The sequence below is a fragment of the Thalassophryne amazonica genome, chromosome 15 (genome assembly GCF_902500255.1).
Source record: "Thalassophryne amazonica chromosome 15, fThaAma1.1, whole genome shotgun sequence".
In the NCBI taxonomy this organism is placed as follows: Eukaryota; Metazoa; Chordata; class Actinopteri; order Batrachoidiformes; family Batrachoididae; genus Thalassophryne; species Thalassophryne amazonica.
The window spans coordinates 25,444,411-25,472,342 of NC_047117.1; the positions used below are offsets into that span (position 1 = coordinate 25,444,411).

The 27,932-nt window shown below is 41.8% G+C and overlaps 1 protein-coding gene across 1 annotated transcript in view; it reads left to right on the forward strand.

Annotated features, from left to right (window-relative positions):
* bnc2 (basonuclin 2) overlaps positions 1–27,932 on the forward strand; it is a 414,234-nt gene that overhangs the window by 287,978 nt on the left and 98,324 nt on the right.

Here is a 27,932-nt window from a genome sequence, read left to right on the forward strand (position 1 = left end):
GATGCAAGCGCACATGATTCAAATCCATATAGTTTTTGAAAAAAATAAAAAGGTCGGATACTTTTCTAACAGACCTCGTATAAGTCGCACCAGAGTATAAGTCAAAGCAACTCCCAAAAAAAAACAAAAAACAAAAAAAACATGACTTCTACTCCAGAGAACACTGTAAATTATCAATAAAATAAATACAATGATACTGATGTTTTTTAGGTATCATATAAACCATTAGTACCTGGCATCCCATCTAGGGGGAGTTGTAGATGGTCATCCGCTTGATGTTATGGAATCTGGAAATAAGCACTCACACTGATGGGCCTCGGGGCCTATATAGGATTTCTTCTTCCATGAGTGCAATGGAAACAAAATATTTTCATTCAATGAAAGATGGAATGTATCATTCAACAAGGCATCAGTGGGATGATATGTTCCATCCTTCAACTCATGCAAATATTCTTACCATTGCACTCATTAACATTCATTATTTGTATGTTGTTATATCAAGGGGATCATTTGAGTCAACTAAAATGTTTTAAGGCACAATAATCAGTTTCTATAATATATCCCACTGACACCAACTTCTGACAGATGTTTCTGCTGCATCATGCTGCTAATCTCTTAATTAACGTGCCCTGCATGCTTCTTTTAGTTGCAGAGATCACCTCACAAAAACACCTAGACAAACTCATCTGTCTCCAAAAGACAGGTACCAACAGATACAAGTCACAGTCTGTTCAACAGCACTCCACTACATTTTCTCCCTTTGGCAAAGAGATGCAATAGAAGCGTGCATTGCATAATATGAAAACAGGAAACCGGTGTACAGTAGGTTGGAGACCCTCGAGTGAAGAAGCATAGAGAGGAAAGGTGAAGTGAAACAGAGGACCTTAGTGAAATACGAAGAGGTTGGAAAAAGAGTGGAGGGGGTTCTCTAGCGGGAGCCTAAGGGGGTGGCTGGGGATGTGTCAGGTACCTCAGCCATGGTCTATGCTGGGCAGTGTTGTTGTTACACCGAGGGCAGCGCCACAAGTCCAAAAGTATTGATTTCCCGCCTTCGAGAGGCAGAGAACTGTCATGTGGACAGCACTGACCTTGGTACACACTCTAAGACAACTATTCCCCCGGCCCCTCGCGGCACAGAGAGGAGAGATGAGCAGATGCAAGACGCGGCAGCGGTAGCTACGAACAAACAACAACCTGCAACCGAGTCTCCTGCAGGGAGGTGGAGGATAGAAGGAGGGAGAAGACATGAGCAACAGAAAGAGAGAGAGAAGAATAAAATGAGAGATGTTGGTCAATGATGAGCAGGAAGTGCAAGAAAGAGAAAGCGAGGTGGTGGTGGTGGAGAGGTGGCTAACAGTCAAAGCCACGGCCAGTTCCCCAGAGTTGTCAGCGGGCAGCACAGTGTCTGGTTATCACGCTGTTTGAAATGACAATGGCTTTACTTGTATTTTCCTCCCGAGACCCAACTCAGATCTATAAGTCGGGACGCGGAAGAAAGAGGGGGTTAGAAAAGAAAAGGCTGGTCAGAAAAGGAGCCGATCGAAGGGAAGCAGGAGGCACAGCGAGGTAGCAAACAATGTGCGAGGTGGCCCGACAAACAAGAGAGCGCAGGAGAAAAATCAGAAGGAGGTCGACTCCTTCTGTCTCCGCATCGCTGCTGTTCGCCTTTGAGATGTGCGCAGAGAAAGGAAGGGAATGCGAGCGGCAGCTGTGCTCAAGTAAAATGTTTTTCATGTGGAAGCCCCGTCAGGATTTGACAACAAAAAAAGCTCGCTGTCACCTGCAGCTACATGTCAGGGCTCATCCCCAGTCGCTGCGCAGCGCTGCTCCCCAGGCAGACAGAGAAACACAGCCTACAAAGAGCTCTCCTCGGGTTAGATCGCGGTGACAGACACTTAAGAAGCTCAGCTTTAGTCACACATCTCTCCCCTTAGATCACGGTATTTTGCTAACAAGATCAGCAGCAAGTTGCCTTTTTTTGTACAGTAAAGCTTTTGAATGAGGGCTACTATTTTTTAAGGGCATAGATGAAGAAATCTGTGTAGAGTTGTGAGGAAATGTATTCACAAAGTCTCTCTTTCAGAATTTCAAAGAACTGTAGCACTAATTGAATTAGCTGGCTTATTAGTGCTTGACATTGTAAGCTAGGCTATGAGTAAGGAAGTGAGGACTTGGAAAGTGGATTTAAAGAGCAGTGTTGGTTTTGGTTTTTACACTCTCTCGACACATTATTCCCCTTAGCTATGGTAATACAAGTAAAATGTGTATACAGGAGTTTAAGTGGCGCTGCTGCTTCAATTAGCAAGCCTGAGGAGTGTAGCCTTCTGAAATCTTAGCAACTAACCTTTTTAACCAGTCAGGTTTATGGATAAAACGACAGTGGGGTCTCATTAGGAAAATAAAAAAGACTTAGAGTGATTGTTCCATTTGATAATGATACGAAGAACTCTTCCCTCGTCTTTGTCTTCTTTCAATCTTATTTCAACATCTCCTGACAGAAAAAAGGCTAAGCACACCTTTGGCGATAACGCCAAGTAGACTTGATGCTGGTTTTCACTTCTGTTAATCTGCCTTAATTTGGTCAAATGTAATTGCTAATTACACTCTCATTATCACTGGCGCTCAATCCAATGGCTTTAGTGTTATCTTTCATGACAGAGAGGTAGAATCTTTGATCATGAAAACCTACTCACGCTCGGTCCATGTACAACAGAAACATTGTTTTTTCTGTCCACTTTCTGTCTTTGTTGTTGTTATTCACCTCTGCTTGTTTCAAAAACTAGTTTTTTTTTTTTTTTCCTTTAAAGCAAACTCACAGAACCATATTGAACAACCAGTTAAAGACTCAATTGGGGCCTTAATGTTTTTACTATTTGATCTGATCTGTAGAGCAAACTTTTAGTTTTTTGCATCATGTTGATTGTCAAGTTCTTACTGGCAGTAGAGAAGATCCTTTTGCATCTCAACACATTTTATTCACCCCCCTCCACCCCCATCCCATCAATACAAAGTGAAACAAGTGGTTGTAAGCAAATGCCTGTCTCCATGGTTAGCGCATGCTCTCAGACATAATGACTCTCACTGCACAAAACGATTATGCGCCACTTGAGATAATGACAGATTGCGCTAAAAGGAGCTACTTTACCCACGTAATAAGCTCTCTTTGGGGGTATCACCATGTTTGGATCTGTGTTCAAAAAGGAAATGCCAGTGAGGTCTGAGGCCTCCCTGCGCGCCAGAGGGACTGATGCCAAGCAAATGCCCTCGTTGAAACATGGGGACAGGTGACTAAAGCCATGGCTGCTCACAGTTATGGCATGAGAACAAACTACGATGAAACAAGGTTCGATCTAGGATTGATGTTTTGACAGTATTCTCTGTCTCTCACTGCCTAGCAGAAGCATGCTGTACTTGTAAAAGCATTTTGAGTTTCTTTGGGCTTTACCTTACACCAACCTGCACACAGCACAATGCAAGTGTTCATTGCTAGTTTCCAACTAACACAGTTGCCATTTCATGTTGTTTAAACAGTAAGTGTGCTTGCACTTATCTGTGCTCCCATGGGTGTTTTGGTCTTAAAGTGTGGCTAGGTGCAGTGCTGGTGCATAGCGATCGTGCCGTAGACCATCAAATTCTAATCTAAAGTCCTATGCAGAGTTTTCTGTTGGGGAAAGTGTAGTGACACGGACCCACAACAGGGGGCGCAAATGAACGGTCAATAGATGAGCCAAAAGGTAACAATTTAATGTTGTGAATGTGCACAACGACTATACAGACAATCTCAGAATATGATAGCAGTCAATACACAAAGGTGACGTGTGGGCAGGCTCGAGGATAGAAGACGTCTGTCCTGAGAAGAGCCGGAACCACACGATTTCTGCCGCCACCGAACCTGGTGAATACTGGAGCCGCCAAGTCCCGAATTCCCAGGTGATCACCGTCCCCGACTGTCGGATCTGGTACTGCTGGTGAGGAGCACAAACAGTGAGATGTGGGTGTGTGCACACCCAGTAACAAAAATAGTCAGAAGGTGGAAAGTCACCTCCACCTCTAATCACAGACTCGTGCAGCTCCTGTTAACCACTTATCTGGTTGGAGTGTGAAGCGAAGCCATCGCTGATCACACCAAACGCCAATCCCACAGATAAGGAAACACTTACAGGAAAACAGCTGCAAAGAAGTTCAGACTATTAGTGTTTTCAGTTTAGCAGAGAATTACCTTCACAGGTAGATGATATCTCGGCAATGAGGTGGAGATGACGTCCGGGTTTTATGGAGTAGTATGATGAAGTGTAGATGGGTGACAGCTGTCATGAGATAATGAGTGACAGCTGTCACCCCCGGCTGTGTCCGTGGCGGCACCGCCCTCTCGTGCCTGAAGCCCGCACTTCAGGCAGGGCACCCTCTGGTGGTGGGCCAGCAGTACCTCCTCTTCTGGCGGCCCACACAACATTTTCCTGCTAATTATGCAGCACAGCAGGTTGTATGAGCTTTCTATGCCAATGTTTGCACAATTTAACAGGTGCGGAGATACAGTGACTAACAATGTGCTCCCAGATCACATGCAACTATACCTCACCACCGCAATATCCACCTCTAGCACCTACAACATCACTTCCGTTCTGTGACTGTGACAACTACACAATCCAGATGATGTCACAATGTTTAAGTCCATATGCAGGAATGTGGACTGTCAAACAGGCTCCTTTTGTTGCATCAGAAGAACACTTTAAGATTGAGAACGAGATAACACTCGCCCAATATAAACAAGGAAGCCTGCTCATCCTGTCTCACAATGACAAATGAGAAACCAAAAAAAAAAAACCTGGATCCACCCATTAATTGAATACACTCCAAAGATAACTGATTTCCTCCCTTGGCCCTTACCCCACGCTTCCACCAAGTTTCTGGAAAATCGGTTCAGGAGTTTTTAGGTTGATGAATGACACTGTTCTAAGATTTTGATAGTTTGTGCCTCGTTATTCTTCCAAGGAGGTTATGCACTGGTGTTTATCACCAGGGTACCTTCAAGTCTTACTTGACCCTACAACCATCCCACCACACAGATTAATGAATTGCATTCCTAACATTTTGAGATATCCGTAGGGGTCTAAGTGGAGGTATGTACTCTGAGTGTTCTCTATTGTTTTGGTTTAAATTTTGCCATGCTGTTCTTGAGAAAGAGCTGATTAGAATTTTTTTTTTTTTCAAGGAGCATGGCAGCATCAAAGGCTGACTTGGACATGTTTGAAAAGCAAGTTTGTTTATTGCTAAAATTACACCATTTTTCAGAGCCAGAAACTGTGCAGAAACAAGCAAAAATGAATTCAAAATGTTTTCTAATGATCTTTGAACTAACCATCTGCACCAAAAACATACTTTTTTGGGAGGAAAGAAACTAATCAAAGCTTAAAACAGTGTTATCTCCACAAAATCATTTTATCCGGCTTGTCTTAATGTAAAACCTTTGCCAAAATAACTTTTTTATCCAGACTCTGTAAAAACTAAAAAAAATTCTGTGCTCCGCAGCACAACTGACAAATCTATATTTATACACACAACAACAGCACCAACATTTCTGGAGAAAGCATTAAGATTAGACGCACTGGGTGCAATATTGAGAAATATTGGTTTCTATCAGGCGTGGCACAAACCAGAGGGACACAAATGCAAGCTCGCAAGACTGATAAAGTTCAAATGGTTTAATAACAGGCAGGGGTTCGGTACACGGGTGGTACAGCAGCGATGCAAAAGGACAAGAGGCTGAGACGTGGTACAAAAAACAGGCACAGGTCAAAAAACACGGTGTAAGAGCTATCAGAGGCAAGGCAAAGTCAAGGTCAAAAACAAGGCAGAGTCAAAATACTTACAGACAAGAACAAAGCAAGGAATTGGGCTGGAAGGTGTACAGAGACAACGATCTGGCAGTGAGCTGTGAGACTGTGAGGGCTTAAATAACTGGTGGTGTAATCAGTTAAACAAGATGCAGGTGTCAGTGAAAGTTCTGGAAGGGGCGTGACCGGGGAAGACAAAGATTGTGCACAGTGCAAGAAAGTGAAGGCAGGAAAACACAGAGTGGAGTGATGAAAGAGACAAAGACACGTGAGCAGGTGCAAGAGTGGAAGTGGTAGAAAACACAGAACAAAAAGAGTCATAGTCACAGACGAGGACACAAGAGCTGGTGTAGGGGCAAAAACAGAAACCGTGGACAGATTAAAATACAACTATAACCAGGACAGAGCATGAACATGAGAACTGAAAACAAAACTGGACATAACTGAAATCACAAAAGAGAAGAGCCAAAATAAACTACTGATAAACAGAGAATAAACAAACCCGATGACTACAGAATAATGCAATTAATGAAACAAGATAACTGATAAACAGAAATTGCAATACATAACAAATGGCACATAATCAGATTAAAAACACTGATGATAAATAATAACAAAACCCTGTGACTAAAGCATAATATAATAAATGTGATAAACAATGAAACTAAGACTAAAGCAACTAAGGGACCAAGAGTGAAAGCAAATAATAAACAAAGCAAAACAAAAAATGTGGCAAAGAAAAGATACACAGAGAATAAATGAAACAAAAGCAAACATAACATGAACATGACAATGATTATAAGACATGGCACAGAGGCTCAGAACATGGAAAAAAGGTCCAAAATCATAACAGCTGGCCCCAAAAGGGCCAGACCATGACAGTTTCTCAGAAAGGAAAGATATGGAAGCGTATTGCATTCACTGGATAAAAAAAAATTTGACCGCTGACCTTGTAATTACAAAAAAGATCTCACTATTACAACAACAGGATCTCGTAATTAGGAGAAAAGATCTCCTAATTGTGACATCAGGATCTCGGAATTATGAAGAAAGATCTCATAATTATGAGAAAAGATCTCATAATTGTGATAAAAGATCTCATAATTACCACATCAGGATCTCGTAATTATGAAAAAAGATCTCATAATTATGAGAAAAGATCTTGTAATTACAACATTAGGATCTCGTAATTACGTGAAAAGATCTCATAATTATGAGAAAAGATCTCATAAATTATGAGATCCTTTCTCGTAATTACGAGATCAATAGTCAAATTTTTTTTATCAAGTGAATGCAATATTGTTTCGTAAAAAGATTGAGAACAACAGCCTGCTTTTTCTGGGTCAGGTTTAAAACCTCTCAATCCCCCCCCACCCACCCACACACACACACACACACACAAACTTCTACACTACATAGTACCCCATAATGGCAATGTGAAATGTGATTTTTTTTTTTTTTTTTTTTTGCAAATTTATTAAAAAATAATAATAATAATAAAAAACTTAGAAATCACATGTGCATCCTGTTTCCAAATCTGGAAACAGCACAGAAATGCTTCTGCTGCTTTGAAGGTTCTAATGAGCACAGTGGCCTCCATCATCCATAAAGAGAAGACATTGGGATCCACCAGGACTCTTCCTAGAGCTGGCCACCCTTGTAAGTTGAGCAATCAGCGGAGAAGGGTCTTAGCCAGGGAGGTGACCAAGAACCCGAAGGTCACGGGTTTTGCAGCCATGCAGAGGGCTCTGAACTAATGCGGTTTGGTTTGTCACACCCAGTGATATGTGTGAATCTTAACACCATATTACAGTGCAGGCAGCAAGCAGCATTTTGTTAATAATCGCCAACCTTGAATAAAGGCCTGCCTCATTTAGGCACCAGGTTTGAGCATAGTTTGAAAAATAAACACCCGGGCTTTTAATCAAGGAAATACGGTACCCACTTTCCTTCAATCGGTGAGTGTCAGTGCTGAACTTCATTTCACACCTCTGTTGTGACTGGGCACATCCAGACTGCTCTGTCTGGTACATGCAAGGGTTTTTTAATGGAAATACATTGCGATAGGATGGGACGTTTTTGTCCGATGTGAGCAAAAATCCGGTATGTACAGTGGTTATTACATGGAAAACCATACAAAAGCATTGGAACTTCTGCTTTTGTTTGGTGCCAGTATCTGGTTTGTATGACAATGGCTTAGGTGAGTTTTACTCTATATAACTATCTTATACTGTACAAAGGGTTTCTAGCCATGATTGCGGCATGTCCGCAGAGGTGCTGAACTTGCAGGTGCAGTGAAAAATGATCCCACAGTGAGTACACATCTGAAAAGGGGGGCAAGAACCTGCTTGGGGGATGAGAGTTTAAAATAAAGAGGGAAATGGTGAAACAGAGGGTTGTATCAGCCTCAAATGAACTAATATCTTTAAATAACAAACATATTTCTTGCTCTTTCCATATTTCCTTTTTTGTTTCCTCCCTGGAGCCAACAGGTTCTGCATCGGTCCACTTTTCCCCCCACTGCTCATCACATAGTGGAGCTGCCTGGTTAAGTGCTGTTCTGACAGTAGCTGAGTATAGTCACAGCATTTGGCCTGAGGACAAATTCTACAAAGGCCCCATAAATATGGATGTCACCCCCCTTTCTCTCGCGTTCTCCCTCGCCTGCTTGATGAGCGCACTTGTGTTTGTGTCTGGGTGGCACACCATTTGCTCTGTCACACAGAGTCTCCACTGTTTGCGCAGACAAAGATACAAAAGCTCAACACCTACACTTGCTAACCAAGTGCCAAAAAGCTTGCTAATGCTCTAGCTCCCGCTGTAAATAATGCATCCACCCATGCCAGGTAGCTTGCCCTCACCCCGGCCCCAGCTGTTTGTACTGTGTCATGAACTGATGAATCTGTTCGTGTGTGTGTCACTCTCAGTTTGCCTTTGTACATGTGTGCGTATGCCATTGTCACCTACTGTTAGATTTAAGAATATCACAACCCAGTGTTGCACAAGAATAATGCCAGCTAAGCTATGTTTTGGTACTGCCGTGGCCCCGTGGGATGGCAGCGCGTGCAGAGCGGCAGGCAGGGTCCCCACGGAGAGGAAGCAGGCCATTAGTACAGTCCTTGCCCTGGCATTTTACTCCACTTCAGTACACAGAATAAGACCGCCTTATCACTAACTGGATAACACATGCTAATTAACCAAGCGACAAAGCCGGATTCGCTTTACTTTGGGGACATATGTGTAGCTCTGAACTAAAGTGGACTGGGAGGACCAGACCAGAGACTGACGCAGCTTCATTAAGCTAGTCTTTGATGTCGTTCACAGAACTGTGGAACATAGTATGGAAGCCTTGTGATTTGGTGGAGCTAAATAACTAGCGCGGCCTGCTAATTACCACAGCCTCTGACCTGCCAAAAAAATGATATTTTTAACCATGTTGGTTGATAATTTCAATCCTGAAGTAACCAGAGGGTTCATTATTTAAACTTTCTTGTTTTCTTGTATTTTATTTTAGAAAGCACTTTGTATGTGAGGTAAGAAAGTGCTATGCAAATCAATCTTCTTGTTGCAATGCATGGCTAGGGCATATGTGTGTGTGTGTGTGTGTGTGTGTGTGTGTGTGTGTGTGTGTGTGTGTGTGTGTGTGTGTGTGTGTGTGTGTGTGTGTGTGTGTGTGTGTGTGTGTGTGTGTGTGTGTGAAAGGTCACAGGAGTTGGGCATTTCCCACTGTGTGCAACATGACTGTCACTTCAATGCAGAAATTTTTAGTACACCTCAGAGCCTCTGTGTCTTTATTTTCTCATCCAGCTATATGTATCAGGGCATAACTCTCGGGAAGATGACTTGACTTTTTTTGTCCTCAGCTTTAGAAGATGACATGGGTTCACTTTCACAGTCAGTTTTTGTGCTTCTTGCCTAATCAGTGTTCCCTCTCTGTCTTTCCTCATTTTCAGTAGAGGTGGGCAGATCAATCCTAATATCGATACCAATGCTGGTATTGATATTGAATGATCGTTGTGTAAAAAGATCGATACTCAAGCTTTTTTCTCTCCCGCACGCACTGACTGCTGCGCACACAGATTCATCAAAGTCTACTCTCTGTCTGTAAGAGCAGTGCTGCGCTGTGTCACACAACACGGAGTAGGGCACCCTCCCCCCTCTGGTCTTTTGTTGTTGCGCCGTCATATGGCTCAGTGGCGCCAGCCAACAGCCTTGCAGGTAGGCTCAGTCTGGCCCGCCCACTTAGCGCGCTCATCTACCTCAGGAGATTTTATTTGAAGTTGTGTTGAGTGATATTTTTTAAACAAAAATGTCGATTGTGATAATATAATAAATTTTGTTGACACGTACAATGTTTGGCGAAATTCTATCCTAGGTCTTTTGGATCCTTTGGATCTATGAAGCTTAAATATGAAAAAGTATCGGTATCGGTATCGGCGATACTGGGCCTGTATTTACTTGGTATTGGATCAATACCAAAATTCCCAGTATCGCCCACCTCTAATTTCAAGCTCTTTCTTCACTAAACAGGTCAAACACCACTTTGTGGTTGGACACAGTTGTGCACTTTGATGTACAAGCTAAAAACTGGAAACGTTGTGTTAATTTCTGCTCTGTAGCAGTCAGGTAGAGTGATCTGTATCATTATTACAGGCTCTGTGGCTCTATATGTGTGTCCACAGCAGCACTGGACATCCAGATGGCACTCACAGCATAGCAGCTTTTTTTGTCTGTAAGCTTCTGTAAGCTTTTTAATACTTCTTTTATCAAATAATTTGATTTGGTACAATAATATACACTTTGATACAGTTCCTTTTTTAATGCATCATTAATTTTCCATGATGAATTAAAATAAGCCAAAAATGACACTGCTTCCCATCAAATACATATTTTATGAAAAACCATGGTTTTTACTACTATGCTGCAACCCCCTGGTGCTCCCTCTGCTCATCTTTTGTTCACCACTGGGGGCAGCACCACAAACCGAAAGTATAGAACAGAAGAAGTCAAGAAGAATAAGTTGTTTTTAGCCTGTTAGCATAGCAAGTTTCCCGTCCTGAACCTGTATGAGAATACTAACAAATTATAAACTGAATGTAAAGTTCAAACGGGTACATTTATCTATTATACTGCCTATCACTACAGCACAGGTTGATTTTGTTTTGACCTCACAGGCAACGTTAACATTCCTATGACTAGGCTTATGAGAGCCTCTCATTGACCTTTGAACTTGTACCAAAGTTGTACCAAACTTTTATCAACAGTTTTAGTGCAGCAAATAACTGAAACAATACTTCACATGATGATACAAGCACCAAATCCAGCACAAATTATCCTTAGACAGTGCTCTTTCGAAACTGACAGGCCACTTGAATTTTCAATCGGCGGCCAGTTAGGGGTCAATTGAAGACTTACACAGGGGTTAAATATAAAAATGCTGCAGTCATATTGAAAACTATGCCACATTATTTGTCTGATAATAAAGATTCCAAAAAGGTATAGTTTGGACTATATATGACTGAATGTTATGGAGTTACAGTATGGAGTAAAAAACCTTATGAATGGTGACAAAGGTCAATTTCAGTTTGTATAGGGGTCAAAAGTTAAAGTAGCTCCAATTTTAGTAAAAAATGGTGTAAATTGTTGATTGAGCTACTTGGATTAATAAATGGAATAGTTTTGACTGTGTTGAATGCTTGGTCTCTAAAGTAAAGGTCAAATAATGTTGACGTCCATTGAATTCTATGACATGTGACATATATTACCCCGTAACATGATAACTAAGCATGATATATGATGCAAACTATTCCTTTTTGAAACCCTATTAACTCAACCAATAATTTGCATCACCTTTGAACAAAATTGGAGCAACTCTAACTTTAGAACCCTGTACAAACTGAAACTGAACTTTGTCACCATTTTTGTTGTTTTTACCCCATAACTCTATAGAATTCAGTCATAGATAGTCCAAACTATACCTTTTTGGAATCTTTACAATCAGACAAATAATGTGGTATAATTTTCAATATGACTGGAGCATTTTTATATTTTGACCCATATGTAATTCTTCAACTGACCCCTACGTGCCTGCCTATTGAAAATTCAAGTGGCCCGTCTGTTTTTTCAAAAGAGTAATAACTAAGGTGTACTTTTGCCAGATTTGGTGTTTGTATCACCATTTGAAGGATTCCTCTGTAAATATTCTGTTATCTGCTGCACTATTTAGAACATTAAAAATCAAGCCATTGACCACTTCATGGTACATTTTGATTAATTTTGGTGTCCATGTATTGATGCTGTTGTATGTTTTACTTTAAAACTGATTTCCTGTTCGTATCTGAATTGCTACACCCCTAACAAGTAGGGTAACTAAATTGCCTAAAGGTGTGAATGGTCATCTGTCTGTTTGTTTTAACCCTGCAATGGACTGATGACGCTTCCAGGGAGTGCTGCGCCTCCCAGCTTTGCATGCTGGGATAAGTTCCAGCCCTCGACACCTGTCAACAGATAGAAACAGGATGAATAATGTGAACGATGGCACTAGAGTTATTCTGCACATTTTCAGTGCCGGAGTGGGTCAGAGTTCATGCTTATCTTGACTTGTTGACTTGACAGCTCAGTGCTTTAAAACAGGCATCTGTCCGACATAAACCGAAGCCACGCTTTTCTGAGTTACAACCAACCGACTCGCCCCTTCCTGCAATGTCTTCATTTTCTGGAAACGAGAGCAACCACAGCCTTAATGAAACTTAATGATGATAGTCATAACACAACAATAATCCAGCGGTCTGGAAAACCAATCAATGCATCTTCTCTCCTTCCCCTAATGACCTGTGAAAACAAAGCAATAAAAAGGCGGCGTGTGTTTATTTTGGCCGAAGCAACAGGATGATAAGACCGGCTGGCTGATTAGCACCGAGCACAGAGAAGACGGTCACAAAGATCACGAAACCCACGCGGGGCTAACGTCACTGTAGGCAGTAGGCAAAGCTGCACTCCAGAAAGTGCTACTTTGAAAAGTGTACCAGCTCATTAAAGAAAATGCACTCAGTCTCACAGAATGCTTATTATTTATGTGTTAAATCGATGGAGTCATCCTGCTTTGAAGTCAGATTTTTCCTGTTAGTGCAGTTGTCAGTAGTAGCCGCTAGTTTTCTCAGCAGCGGATGATAAACACATGTTGTTTCCCTCCTGTTTTGTGTGAAGTGGCTGACCAGTGGAGCTCTTGTTTTAGCATGCCTCTTGTCTTTTTGGTCTGTGGTTGATTCGTCCCAGACTTTAGCCTTTCACCACAAATCACTGGGGTGTGCTGTGCACAGCTTTGGGACACAAATTTGCCCCCAAAACACCGCCCTTACAATAATCTTTTACTTTTTCAACTACAAATATAAAACGCGCTTTGTTGTCTTGGTTGAATGAGCTTGTGATAATCACATGTTGTATACAGTGTGTTGGAAAGTGTCTGTTTGACTGACTGGTTCAGTGAGTGAGGGAAAAGAATACGGTGGCCAAGAAATGCCACAACACTTCCACATGAAGGCAACACTGGATAAAGTATTAAACAATAAACAACAACAACACCGGATAGTTTAATCAAGCTTTATGTATACTTTTCAATGTATTGCCAGTAGCACTAGGGATTAGCGGTTAGCATTGTTGCGTCACAGAGAGAAGGTCCCAGGTTCAAATCCGAGCTGGTCCTTCTGTGTGGAGTTTGCATGTTCTCTCCTTGTTTGCGTGGGCTCTGTTCAGGTGTTCCAGCTTCCTCCCACTTCTAAACACATGCAGATTAGGTGAATTGGTGACTCTAAACTGACCGTATGTTGGACCTGTGATAGACTGGCGCTCATGGTGCACACCACATCTTGCCCTATGAACTCTGGAATAGGCTCCAGCCCTGCCATGACCCTGAACTGGAATAATTGGGCCAAGTGGTTATGTATGCTTGTTTCCAGTGCGGAAGGTTCCCAGTTACGTTGCATCAGGGAGGACATCTGGCGTAAAACTTGTGCCAAATCAGCAAGCAGATCCACCTCGGATCTGCTGTGGCAACCTCAAGTGAAAACAAGGGAAATGCCAAAGGGACTTACTAGAAAATGAATGAAAGCAAAATTATAGGTAGTTTAAGAGGAAAACCATCAATAAAGTACATAAACTTACTCATCTGTCGACAGAGATAAAGGCAACATAGGACTTGAAGCTTTCATTGTGTTGAGGGGCTTTGTAATATGTCTGGGTTTTTATTTTTACAATTTTTTGTATATTGTGTCAGTTTGCCGCAAAAACGTTATCAAATTGTGCACATGATATAGACTATACTTGCCTGTACTCTCTGTGTTTGCAAGAGTTTTCTAAATGTGCAAGATTTTGATGCGATGATAGTTGTTGAATTGGTACAGATTTTTTACATTTATGCTTCCAACATTTGCTCGCGTTATCTTCATTTGGAAGCATTGTGGCCTCTCTTGGCCACCATAGAGGAAGGACCAGTAACAGTTAGCTTCCACCTTGAACTCAATACGTTTGTTTACACACACTCTAAGAAATAAAATGTAGAATTTAATTGATAAAGTTAAGGTAGCTTTTTCCACATAACTTTGTCAATTAAGTTCAAAACAATATTGGGATTTAAGTAATAATGTTTCATTTGATTTAAATAATTTCAAGTACAATATTGTTTTGCACTTAATTGACAATGTTATGTGGAAAAAGTTACCTTAACTTTGTCAATTAAATTTAACGTTTTATGCCTAACAGTGCATGATGTAACTGACAAACATCCATAAGTCCAATTATCTCCCATGGAAGACATTGGAGTGGATTTTTTTTTTCATTCATGCACATCATAATATGGTGTGCTGGCACTGTGTAACGTTCCTATCAAATGCATTAACCAATTTAGCAGGACTTGCACTTACGCAATCAGTATCATATGATGCGTTAATTAAACCCAAAAGCCCAATTGTCTCCATTGAAGGTGCTGGATAGGAATTATTTTCCTTCATGCACATCTTTACATGGTGTGCTACCATTGTGAGATGTTTCATTAAAACCCACCTACTGATTTAGGAGGAGATGTGCATGGAAAGTCAATACTGCTCCCACCTCCTTCAAATATTTGTTTGAGTGGGATATAAAAAAATGCGTCCTTGTTGTTGGACCTTATCGTTATGTGTAGTCTATTTTTACTCACACCCATAATTCACAGTGTCCAATTGCATTAATCATCTGTGAATGCGCTGCCCCCCCCCCCCCCCCACACACACACACACATATATACAGATATTACATACAGGAAAATACCACCTTAACACCATTCTCGAGAGTCTCCACCAGATGCAAGGTGTGCATACTGCGTGAGGACACAGAATTTCTGAAATTTCCAGATTAATATGATTGAACAAACCTTGTAATACCTGCATTTCCTATTCCCTGTTCAGATCATATGAATAACTAAACACGACACGAGTCATACGACAACGTGGGAGATCAGTGTCAGGTGCATTACACGGAATGATGGGGTGATGTGTCTTTTTCCCCCCCTTCCCTCCATGCAGGCGAGTCTGGTGTCCTGATTAAAAATTTCAGCTCCACTGCCTTTCTAATTAATTAGCGAGGCCACTCAGAGGAGCACTGTGGACCAATTAGTGTGTAGCAAGCCGATGATGCCTATCGCTACAGCATCACACTACAGCTGTCGCTTTCCGCTCTGAGGGCGGCTGGGATGGACCCTCAGGTGCTTGCACAGGTTCAAATATAAGCACGCATGCATGCACGCTACATCACATGCATGCATAGAATATACATAGAAAATGTGAATAATATTGCTATTAGGTCTGCTGCTACACTACTTTCACTACCACTACCACTACTACTAATATCTAAAATTATGACAAAAATGTTCTTTTGAAAATTAATTACACATAAATGAGTCAAAGGGGTCATTGGGGGCGTAACAATTCATAGATACAAATCAGAAATTGCTTGCGTCAATAAATGGACCACAGAATCGATCTAAATGTACTATAAACTGACCAATAACTGGATTTTAACATTGTGAAATGGTTAAGCTGTTTCACTGCTACCTCCGTGTCTTCAAACTCTCGCAAAAGTTCAAAGGTCAGCAAAATGCTTTTGCGAGACTGGTCACAGGAATGCTAACTTTACCTCAGGTAAAAACAAAATCAACATGTTCAACAGTGGTAGGCAGTGTAAAAGTATACGCATGTGAACTTTCAGCTGGGTTCACAGTTTGTTAATACTGTCACATCAGTTTAGAAGGGGAATGTTCCATTTATGCTGTGCTAACAGCAGCTAGCTTTTTCTTCTGGGTGTCTTCTATGCTGTGCTTTCTGTCACTGTATGTGCTACTGCCCCCAGTGGCAAACAAAAGGTGAACAGAGGCAGCGGCAACAAGCAGTAAAAACCTGAATAAGGTCCTGGTTTTTCATGAAATTTTCATGTATTTGCCAATTTTGGGCAATTCGAAAAATGAATGTCTCCCTTAAAGAAAGAATTATATAGGATTGTATTGTATCACACCAAATCATTCCACAATAAAAAAAGTGTCATCCCTAAATCACAATTTAGCCAACGTATCTAGATGCATATTGAATTGTTTTATAAGAGAAAGATGCACAATTCTTATTCAAAATTATGTATATAGTTAAATATATTTAAAGTCTTATGATTCAACATTTTCCAAGATCCATAAATCTTAAGCCTGTGCATGTACGGCAGAAATACCCCTACCATAAGCAAAATTTAAGTTAGAAATATTTTTTGGGACTTCTTTGACATACTTTTTGGGGGAACTGGACTCTTGTTTGCTTTTTGAGCCTCAACCACTGCCGTGATATTGTGCGACGTACCCACACAATCAGAGGGAAATAGCTGGAGAGTTTTATGAAGCAGATACTTTTCCATGAGTGCAACAAGCTGAGAAATTTAATAGACATAAAAAATAGCAATAAAATGAATAAATAAATGAATAAATTAGCATCACTGTCATGGAGGGCGGGTGCCAGGCACCCAAAATGGCTGGACCCGCAATGCAGACTCCCAGACTAGGCTTAGGTGTAAAAGAAATCATGGTCTTTATTCCAGGCTCAGGTACGGTACACAGGTGATCAGTCAGCGGAGCAGAGGTACAGTACAATCAGGGTTAGGCAAATACGCAGTCAAGGATGAGCAGAGTTCAGTGGTACGAGCAAACACAGACATCCGGGTAGAGGCAAGAGGTGCGGTCGAGGTAAACAGAGCAGGATTCTGTAACACAGCTCGGCAAAACAGGACTGAATACTAGAGCTGGAATGTGTACAAAAGACAACAAACTGGCAGAGGTGTGATAGCTGGGAGGTGTTCAAATAGACAGGAGTTAACAAGGTGCATGTGAGGTGAATGATCTAGAAAGGGGGCGTGGCTGGAGGACAAAGATTGTGCACTGTGCAAGATAGTGAAGGAGTCCAAGCGTGAGTGAATGAAAACACAAAGCAGGCAGAATCAAAATGAGAGACAAAGAAGCGAGGCAGGTGCAGTGGCGTGGAGTGAGAACATAATAAGATGGGCATGAGGAAAACAGAGAAAAAAGATCAAACAGAAACCATATCGTCACCTTCCTAAAATAATGGCCTAAAACATGACTTAGGTGACGATATAATACTACTATGAACAGGGCATGAACATGAGAATAGAAATGCGAACCAAAAGATAATAAACATAAAAGATAAACTACATAAGAACTGATGAGAGAATGATGGGAACATTAACACTAAGACAAAGCTGAACTGGAACTGGCTAAGAAAACAAAGTGACTAAACAAACTATAAGTCAAGCAGAGACTACATGAACAAAACCCGACTGAGTTTTCACCTCAAGTGTTGTCTTTTATATGGTTCTTTGTGGCCTTGACCACTGGCCAATTTAGCCTAAATTGAAGTGCTTACTGCTTGACTAAAATGCACCCTTTCACCAATTTTTTTCACTTAAATATTCATGACCTTGAGTTTGACCTTTTTAGGTCACAAATTATGCCATACAGTGCAGTGACATGCGGTGATGTTGATGGCTGTTGAGGCACTGAATTCATCACAATCAGATTTACAAACATATGAATTCCACAGAGTAGCTTATTCACTGTTTGATTGGCAGCAGTTAACAGGTTATGTTTAAAATCTCATATCAGCATTCTTTACACATACAAACTGTAGCACACAAAAAGAACATTTAATTACAAACGTTATTATGGACTTACCTTTACTTATAAATGAAGTCCATGTGCCGCTCCTTCTGAACAAAAGCATTGACTTGTTTCTAGAAGTCTTCCTTATCTTCCTTCAGTTTTAAAAGTCTCTCTGTCTCAGTGGAGCTCACCGCCAAGGAAGAAAGTCTTCCTTCATCAGTCCTGTTTTGACTGTACATTTTCAGCCTTTTCTGGCTTTGAATGAGAGTGGTCGACCACTCGTGTTTGATGAGACTTCTTTGCAAATTCTTCAGGTCACAATATCCCATCTGAGTTGAGAAAAGAAGGCAGGAAAAGCAAAAATAAGGCAGTTTGTTGCTGGACATCCACACAGACAGACTTTAGGTGTATCATCCATTGCGTTTGAAAAAAGCGGGTCTTCCATCCTGTAGTCTGAAGCAAACCTTTTATTACCTCTGGCTTCGACTGAAAGTGCAGTTTAGAAAATTGTTTCAGTTTGGATATGTAATCCTCCATTCTGAAACTTAAGCCCAGGCGAGAGGAAAAAATAAACGGTTGCTCTTGTAACTTGCTGTCACTTATTCTGCAGCTGAGGAGTTGCTGCAAAAAGAATCCCTGTGATCACTAGTGCCCCCTACCATAAGGCAGGAGAACCGTGTGCCTCACTTCGTGTCTTTTTGCAGCTGTTCATTGGTCATTCATCTCAGTGATGTTTCTACACATACTTATGTACGTGTATTTCTTAGTTTTTATTTTTAATACATTTGCAATATATATATATATATATATATATATATATATATATATATATATATATATATATATATATATTTTTTTTTTTTTTTTTTTGACATTGTTGTTATGGGGTATTGTATGTAGAATTCTGAGGAAAAAAAATGAATTTCATTCATTTTGGAATAAGGCTGTTACATAAAATGTGGAAAAAAGTGAAGCGCTGTGAATACTTTCCGGATGCAATGTAAATAGACAGGTAATATGTGACTCATACTCATATTTACTAAGCCATGTCTTTGGCCAATTCCTCAGAATGATCACTCTAAATATCCCGTACATACTAATTTTAGGGCACAAAGTTCGACTTTGGCTTGTGATCATGGCTTTTAACAGATTCTTCTCAAGATCAAATCACTTTGTCCTTGTCTAATCCTCAAAATTTCACCAGGTTTGGCCCAAACTGGTTCAAAACTCTGTGTGGTATGTGAGGTATTTTAACATGGGTGTCTATGGAAAGTGCTTTTGAAGCCAGCCTCAAGTGTCTATTCAAGGAACTGCACGTTCTGTGTTGACATCACTTTTTCCTCTCCAACACCAGAGGTTGCTACTTGGTTTTTGCTGACATTCTGTTTTTATATTCTGTAGATTGGTGTTTTGGTGTTTTTTTCCCCATCTCAAACTATGAAAACATTGCTTACAGCATAGATTTGTAAGTTGGGAAAAGGCACCTGAAGAAACTACACCACAATCCCTACCAATACTGAGCAACGTTGCTTGTTTCTTAGCCATGATAGTGCATGTGGCCCTACGTGCTGACCACAGGGTGGTACGGAGCAGCCGGGGTGGGGGGGGGGGCGGGTGTCTGCATGTCTTGGAGGGGAGGAGCGGTGCAGTTTGCTGACTTTGTGAGAATGGACTAGTTAGAAGACTGTGGAAGCTCATTTCCACTTCAAGGGTCGTCTGAAACATGGCATCAGCAGGCCTCTCCATGAGCACTCTCCCACATGCACACGGATGTGTACATATGTACTAATACACACACACACACACACACACCCCCCTCACATTCAGATACTCATTCAGTGATGTCTCCCCGTTGCCTCCTCGACCAAAGTCTAATGTTTATTCGTACTTGAGGAAAATGCGCTGATATGGTTTTTCTTAGAGATGGAAAAACAGCCAACAGCTAAAAAGAAAAAAAAAAGAAAAAAAAAGTGGAACTTCAAAGCCCTATCAGTGGCGGCGGGCACACATTAATGAACACATCACACATTTCACACATCGTGCACATAATTCGCTTTTTTGCTGCATGTATGTTTAATCGCACGGCGGACTGTGGATCGCCACGTTTGAGCGTCAGACTTGCATTGCGTTGGTATGTTTTCACAGCACGAAGTCACTTTGCGAGCACAAACAGTCAATACCGCCGTGGCTGATTAGCACGAGAAGAGTGGATGAATATTGGAGGAGGACTCTCGAGAGCCACCCGCGAAACACGGAGAGGACGTCAAAGCATTTTGCTCCCATCTTGTTCATTAGATCTAACGAAGGCGAGTGGACGCTCGCTGTGTTTTTATGATCGCACACAATCACACGCACAGAAACACACAAAGATGGAAAAGATGCATGCACTGGAAACAACACTGCTGGAAACAGTTGTAGTTATTAGATCGGCATGTCTGACATTTTGTCGACATAAGTAATTAATTTAGCTTTTCTATTGGGAAAGTCCAAAGAGCCCAATTAACATGTCTAATATTGCTGCATCGTGTAAAAACATTTTTTTAATACAGAGGGAATATTCAAATGACTTGACTTCATTATTCAAATGTATAAGCAAAGTCATCACTAGGGAAAGAGGCAAGATGGGATTCACACTCCCAGGAAGAAGAAAATGATAATCTTTTATTTCTGCAAAGCAGTCACATAAACACATATACGTGTTTCGTTCATCTGGGCTTTCTTGGTCAGCTACCTTTATGGCATATTCTAAACATCTGCTTTTGTCTACTTTTTTTGTTATATATGGTTGGGGTTTTACAAGAAAGAACCTCAAGGTCCCAATTCTATGTCTTTGCATCTAGAAGTGGCCCTGCTATGAGCACATTTTAGCCAGAAATGACTCGTTTATACATTTGTCACATACGTCATTGTTTGTAGTTTAAGACATGGCTGCTGAACTGACTTTTCCTGACTTTTTCCGAGTGGTGTTTATCCCCTGAAAGAACTCTAGAATTAAATTTAGTCATTCACTCATTCATTTTTATTCCAGTTAAGGCTCACAGGGTAAATTTAGTTATTTATTTTTAGCTCAAAAATTTTTAGCTCTGGCAAAAAAAATTCTGTTTTAGCCAGAAATGACTCGTTTATACATTTGTCACATACGTCATTGTTTGTAGTTTAAGACATGGCTGCTGAACTGGTATGTGTTGTGCCGTCATTAGCCAAGGGCTGAAGAATCCACTGAGCTCCAGAAAAAAAAGACTTTTCCTGACTTTTTCCGAGTGGTGTTTATCCCCTGAAAGAACTCTAGAATTAAATTTAGTCATTCACTCATTCATTTTTATTCCAGTTAAGGCTCACAGGGTAAATTAGTTATTATTTTTAGCTCAAAAAATTTTAGCTCTGGCAAAAGAAATTCTGTTTTAGCCAGAAATGACTTTGTCACATACGTCATTGAAGTTTGTACTTTGAGACATGGATGTTGAACTGCTACGTAACACTCCCACACTGCATCTCAGAAAATGAGAATGGAAGAAGGAAGCAGCTTCTTTACATTTCAAGCACAGAAATATGTTCGTTCTTAGAGATCTGATTTATTTCTTTATGAATGCATCACACAAGTGTCCGTGGGGCATTTGAAAAAACTTTCCTATCTGCTTGAAAGACACCTGGTAACTGTATTCTGTCCACAATGCAAAATGCAAAAGGCAGAGTAAAGCAACCTTGACACTTACACTAATTTGATCCACGCACTGCTGGCGCAATTTGTTGTGCCGATGGCGACCTGCTTTGTTCCCACTGGACTCCGCGCTTTGTCCTGTTTGATGCTACTTATATAAAATAATAATTTCATAGTCAATGAAGCATTTGCTCTCAGAACTTGGCTGATGAAAACCATTCTCCTCATCGCTACCAGAATCAGAGAAATTATCTACAGCTGTAGCTTCTCTCATGCGTGTCATGCGGTGGAGAACGCATTTGGAATGGTCTCAAAGGTAATTATTTATAATATTTATATTGTAATGGCTTAGTAAAACAGCTGCATTTTCATTCCTTCTTATGTGTTTAGATATGTATCTGTAAATTATGTTTATTATAGATCTAACAAGCTATCGCGATCTATCACAGTGACACAGTGTTTTTGAATTGGTTTGTGCATGTTTCACGTCTGGTTCACAAATTAATACGTGCCAGAAGTTTTAACATTCAAAAGTTTCTTTGCTCACTTTCACGGAGTCGCGCACAGCAGTTTGTCGCACACTTTTTTGACGTTTTAAAAGTAGCTCTTCTACTTTTTGTATGGAACTGGTGTGTTGAAGTTAATATGTTTTTGTTATTTTAATCTAATAATATTAGTTAATTTAATGTGTTACAAACTGATATTTGTTTTTAAGGTTGTGTTTATCTCGAAGACAGTCTATTTTTATCCACTGCATTTTAAATGGTACATGCCTTGGCTTTGGAAATAGGAATCTGAGTTGGAAATTGATTAAAAAATTCTGGTTTGCCTTACCTTGAAAGGTTGTTTAATGCCCCAGGCACACAGCACTGGGCAAGAGCTGGACAAAAGATAAAAAGCCAAAAATACTTGAGAAAAGGGTGACGAAAGATCCTGCACTTTTCCCATCACCGAAACTAAAGGAATGAAACAAAACTGAAACTAACGAAAGAAACATGAAGTGAACGTCAACCTCGACGCTTTAAATGAAATCAAAACGAAACATTTGTGATAACGTGACCAAAAGTGAGTATAATTCCGAGCGCAGCCAGCCTTGTCCTCATTGGTGTGTCTGTACCTCATTGTACACTTTATCTGTGGTAGTACTTGTCCTGATGAGTATGGCATCAGCCATGGGGAACTGTCCGTGTCAGATGAAGGCTACTCCTGAAGACAAGCACATGCAGACCAGCCACAAACAGTTGAAATGTGTGTAAATAGTTAAAGTAGTTGACAAAATGTTCTTAACACTATTGTTTCTGTATGAAAATGTTGCATTTTAATCACAAAAATGAACGATTCATTAGCAATACAAGGATGTTTTGTTGAGATCGTTGAAGCTTTAGTTATTGATTCGCTCAGATATTGTTGCGCTTGTCAATCTTCGTTCAATACGTCGGATGAAGTTGGTCGAAAGTCAAACGAAACACTAATGTTACAAAAACTAAGCAAACGATAAGAAATTGTCAAGAACAAAAGCAAAACGAAATACGGATTAATTGAGGTTGTCAGCTGTATTCATTCAAATTTTTCAAATGTTTAAATATTCTGATAAAGCGCCAGCTGCAGGAACGAAGCTGAACAAAGGTTAAACGATGCCTCCGAAAGTCAATGAAAGTCCAGATTTCTTTTTTGTTTGGGCTTCATTGTGCTTCATTAGTGCCGTGTGACCAGGGCTTAAGTTTTTAAATTCGTTGATCCACCTCTTGATTTACAGGTGCACCAAAATGTTAAAGGTTCTTTCTCAGACTCTCATACTGTAATCATCTGAAAATCAAAGAATCATGTTTTGCAATGGTAAATCTTGCATCCCAGTTCATTGGGTGAAACAGATTCAGAAATATATTTCCAACGTGCCAAGAAGCACTTTGGTAGCTAATTGAAGTTATAAGTCGTGGCTTTCAGCAGGATAATTTTTGACTGTTGTAGTTAGTCCACTACATATGCCGAGGGAGAAAGCCAGGCCAAGAGTCGCTCAGTTGCCAAATCCCACTGCTTTTTAAGCAACACAGTGCAGAAATGGAATCAGCAAATAATCTTAATTTAGAGAGTGAGAAATGGAAGGGTCGTGGATGGCAGTGAGAGATGTTCTACAGTTTATTTGGGTTTTATTCTTGGTGCTGTGTTTCCCATTTTCATGGCTCGGTCGAGGATATTTGTTCTCGAGCGATCTCGGGGGGGGCCCCACCGCTGCCAGGCCCCGGTTCTGGGTTCTGTGCTCCCACTCGTATAGCGGTAACAAAGTCAATATTACAAAGAGGTAACACATGTCGAGGTATGCTTCCAGCCTGCCCTCGTACTGTGATCCTGGATAGGGGCACACATGCACTTGTAAAAGAATGCACGCCTTCAGTGAAACATATATCTCCCACTAGCCCCCCCCACCGGTATCGTTTGCAAATTTGTTTTGTGAATCTGGATTTCAAGCATGTGAATCTACATATGTTAACCCACTATTGTTTGAAAACCTCTCTGACTGTGCAACGCTACGCGTGCAAGAGAAACGCGCGTGTGTGCACGCACGGGTGCACGTGTGTGTGTGTGTGTGAGGCCCCGTTTGTTTTGTTTTTCCCTGACTTCAGCACATCTGAGAGAGCTTTTCTGGAACTCCTGAGTCCTGTCCAAACAAAGATGGCCGAACGTGAGGGATGGCGGGGAGGTGGATCAGGGCGTGCGTGCGTGTGTGTGAGAGAGTGATAGAGATAGAGTGTGTGTGTGTGGATTTTTTTAAGTAAGCCAGGACCAGAAGGGCCTTGCGAAAAAAAAAAAAAAAACTCAGGAGGAGGGAGAGAAAACTGAGCCCTTGAGAAAGGCAGCTGGAAACACGGAGGCTTGCGGTCTCTCTCCCCCACTTCTCCTCCTCCTTCACATCCATCCATCCCCCTCTCTCCCTGGTCCAGCTGCACTCAGATGTGTCCATCCCACCCCCCCTCCATTCCAAAAATTCCCCTGCACCCCTGTGCTCCCAAGCTCAATGCCACTGCCAAGGAGAGCGAGAGAGACACACACACAGAGAGAGAGAGAGAGAGAGTGTCGCAGCTGGTAATACTTACTGGCAGTTTTACCGCGGTAAAGGCATGAGATTCATTAGGCCGGGGCCCGCGTGTTCTGCGCTGAGTACCGGCCATGTTATTGTTAGGATGTGGTAAAATTATAAATATGGAGGGGGTGAGGGAGATTTGCCGGCGCAGACATCTACGTCGAAAGCGATGAAGGGTGGAGGCAGAGGAGAGTGAGCGTGGCAGCGGCGGCAGCAGTGGCGTAGAGGCGGGCGTGGGGGGGGGGGTGGTAGAAGGAGAAAATGCCACTCGTTAACTCCTCTGCCACAATCTTGTTTCTCATGATTGGGTGGCAATAAAAAAGTCTGTCACAATTTGTCAAACTTAATGACTCAATCGCAGCGCGGCACTCAAGGGCTGAAAGACATGCTAACATATGTCGAATTAGTCAATAGCTTTATAATTGCAGAAATAAGAGCTCCAGCTTTATCCAAATGAAGCAGACTCGGAAAGGGTCCTAGGAGGGATTTTGCAATTTGATTCGAGTCGATTGCAGAATGGCAATCACTCAGTGCCGCCTGGCTTGTCCGAACTGTCCTCGCATCTCCTTGTGACCTGTGAGAGTGGAATGGCGTCTCTCCTCCTCTTCAGCCCGTCTATCTGTGAACTTTGTAAGGCTGATAAAAACACACAGATGGACTTTTCCTTCGGTGTGTCATCTCCCTCCCTCTGTTGGAGTCCCAACACACACACACACACACACACACACACACACACACACACACACACACACACACACACACACACACACACACACACACACACACACACACACCTCCTTGCTCCTCTCCCTCATCGGGGAGTGACACCCGTGTCACTGCAGTAATGTAGCCACTGGTTAAACACTCTCTCGCCCTCCCTCTCTCCCTCTGTCTTCTGTCTTTGTCCCGTTTGTTGACCGCGACTGTAAACACTAATGGAAGTTGCCGTTCTCGTTTGGAGCTGGAAGTGCGCGACTGATTCCGGAGCAGGAGTCTCACCATGCTGGCTAAGGTAAAACACGGAAAGCTGCTTTTTATTATTTGCAATCCAATTATTTTATTTTTTTAATATGAAAAGGACAGAATGCACATGGGCGTAGCACTTGGTCGCGAATGTGCCAAATCGTTTTTATATTTTGACAGCTGCTGGGTGCGCAGGCCCAGGTGTTTACAAGTAAACGGCCACACTGACACACTGTTTCAACAAAACTCTGCAGAAAGAAACAAATATTATTGCCAGTTCGTGTGTCTTGAAAACCAGCCAATCTGTCTACAGTAGTGTTTGGTCTAGTTGAGGAAAAAATAAAAATAAAAAAATCTCACATATACATAATTTGCCAGCTGCTTATGCACAATTAGCGCCGGCTTTTTTACATTAAAAATGGTCAAAGAAAAGAAAGAGCTATTGGCAAGATTAAAATCTCGGAGCTCTTCCAAGATTTCTCTGGCTGCAAGCTTGCTCCAGTAGGGGAATTCACGGTGCGTGTGTGCACGAGAGGGAATGTGGGAGAATGTGTGGGCGCTTGCGTGCGTGTAGTTCGGGAGGTAGATTCTCACCCTGTAGAGTAGCACGATGACTAAAGGTCGATGTTTAAGGGGAGTCTCTGCAGCCGTGGCCTCCTGTCGTCACTTTCTGCTGCCGAATTCGTGTGCGGTACGAGTGTGTGTGTCCTGTCGCCCGTGCCAATTGATGATGGCTACGGGGGTCTCCTCTTAGAGAGGGGTCGGCAGTATGCCTGGGCTCTGACTAATACTTTCTGTTTGTGTTCGGTGTACATGTAGAGAAGTAAAGAGCAGACAACTTCGGTCGCCCTTTCGCTCTCTTGATTACCACCTCATAAACTTTGCTCTCCAGTAGGATCTTGTTTTCTCTCGTCCATTTTTTACCATCCTTTCTCTCTCATCTGCCTGGTCAGACTGCGTGGTCGTGTTACTCCTTCGACACACTGACATTTGCATGTGGCAGGGGCAAACCGGCGGGCCAGTAAGTGCAGGTGTCAGATCTTACAGGGAGCTGTCCTTATCTCCAGCAGGTTGTTGTCTCTGACAGACTGAAGGTCGAACCATATCTAGTATACAGTGACGACAAAGGACTCTTTCATTTGCCTTTCCTGTGGCCGGTGATAAGGTTGTGTGTCCTTGAATGATACAAAGCTGAAAACCTTCTGGCAAAAGCTGCACAATACAGAAGGAAGTGTATGAAATGCATCCGGAGATGTTTCTTATACAACTCCCCTCCTACACCTGCTTTACCTTTGCTGCAACAACTGCTCCCCACCTCTCCAATGCACCAGCTTGCCTGACTCCCCCCACCACCACCATCCCTCTGTTCCCCTGGTAGTTTGCTTCTACACCCATTTGCCAACTTTCTCTTCATCTCTCTTTCCATCTCGACCTACCTACCCCCCTCCCCTCAGCGCCCTTCTTTGAACCAGACCTTATGTTTGTGGACCCAGAGGTCTGTTGCTGGGCAGATAGTTTGATCTCTAGCTGGGGAAATGTTTTGTGCAGAACTGAGATGGGCTGAGAGCCTGGACCTCCTGTCTGCACAAAAAAAGACAGAAGAAAGTGTTGCTGCTCCCTTGCCGTTCAGATATCGGACCAGACAGCATCGTCCGGTGTTACCAGGGTGGTAACGCTCTTCATCTATAGGTTACACCAAATGCCGTAAGATAGCACAATCACAGATTTGGTCCTGGTTCTACATAGTGATATCCAGCTTGCTCTCTCATGCTTATGAGCTCGATTTCACAATATGAAAGCCAGCTGGGATCTTTATTCTTCCGTTTTATAAACAAGCATGACTGTCCTAAAGAACATGCCCCATTATTTATCATGCACAAGTGAGTCAGAGTGGAAGTTTCATCACTGATTTGAATTTTAAGAATTTTTGGTGTAGTGCTCATCATGTCGTGATTTAGTTTCTGTGACTCTGTCAAATCTCAGTGAAGGAATGTTGGAAGGTGAAATTTGACTTTTGTGTATGTGTACGAGCCTGGAGTAATCACTTGGGTATTGTAATACTGTGTAGGGGTGCAGAGGGTGAGTCATACTTGACAACTGACAAGCACAAAAAAGGCCGAGCCTCTGGTCAAAACTGTAACATTGTCTGGAAAGACGTCGTCACTTACAGATCAGGTGGTGTAATTACACTGTTGCCAATTTTAGATTTATGCTCCT